Source organism: Cucurbita maxima, unplaced genomic scaffold (assembly GCF_002738345.1).
Source record: "Cucurbita maxima cultivar Rimu unplaced genomic scaffold, Cmax_1.0 Cma_Scf00016, whole genome shotgun sequence".
Classification (NCBI taxonomy): Eukaryota; Viridiplantae; Streptophyta; class Magnoliopsida; order Cucurbitales; family Cucurbitaceae; genus Cucurbita; species Cucurbita maxima.
The window spans coordinates 548,041-549,010 of NW_019272032.1; the positions used below are offsets into that span (position 1 = coordinate 548,041).

Here is a 970-nt window from a genome sequence, read left to right on the forward strand (position 1 = left end):
AAGGTGTTTGGTTTTTTGAATTAATAGTTGAATTAACCATAATTGTTTAGTGAATCTCTAAATATAACATGATTCGTAGTTTAGATGTTACTCATGGGTAATTAAAATAATTTTTTACATTTTAATTACCATAATAAAATTAAGGCTTTAATAAATTATGGATTGATTTTGTGTGGAATAAATTTATTAGCTTTTGAACATTAATAAACAATTAAATATCTCAATTCAATTAGATTTTTAATAAATTTTAAAGATTTAAAATGAAAGATAGTAATGTTAATTAAAAGAAAACGCAGGATTAAAGTTTTATTGAATATCATTAAACCTTGAAAATTTTAATTTGATTGGAATAAAAATGTAAAAAAATAATAAAAGAATATCCTCACTAATAATTTGAAGTAATTTAGAAGTAAAACGAGATTAGGGGAAGCAAAACGGTGTGGTAAGAGGATTAGTTTTGAACGCTAAAATGCGGATTAGTGAGTACGGAGTTTTCCCCATTTAAATAACGTGGTTTCATCTCTTGATCCCTCGTTTGTTCCTTCTTCTTCTTCACCTGGGAGCCTTCTCTTGTTTCCTCCTTTTCGACCTCACTGCCTATGCTCACGAAATCGATTCGGTAAGCTTCTCTTTCCCTTGTGCAGATCTATGCCCACTCCTCTTCCTCTTCCCAATCCCTATCTTCCCGCATTTTTCTTCTCCCCTCCCCTTCTTTTGCTGTTTTCTATGCTCCAATTTGTCGTTTCCTTATTGGAGGCAGCTGCGTTTTTTGGTCATTTCTTGAATGGTTTCATGCTAGGGGTTTCTTCTTCGTGTGTGACTGGATTTTGGTTTTTAATCGCGATTTTCTATATGTGTGTGTGTGTGTTAATCGATGCTGTTGTTGATTCCAAATTGGCAATCGGAAATTCTGCTCAACTTAATGGATGCCGCATGCTCCGTCGTGTTTTTTTTTTTTTTTTTTTTTTTT

General features: G+C 32.3%; 1 protein-coding gene across 3 annotated transcripts in view; it reads left to right on the plus strand.

Moving 5' to 3' along the window:
• The first annotated feature begins 513 nt into the window (after positions 1 to 513).
• The window catches only part of LOC111491040 (nuclear pore complex protein NUP98A-like), a 9,897-nt gene continuing 9,440 nt past the window's right edge, over positions 514 to 970 (plus strand). For all 3 annotated transcript variants that reach the window (XM_023139767.1, XM_023139766.1, XM_023139768.1), the window contains exon 1: positions 514 to 619. The gene's annotated coding sequence lies outside the window, so the exon portion shown is untranslated. The remainder of the gene's footprint in view (positions 620 to 970) is intronic.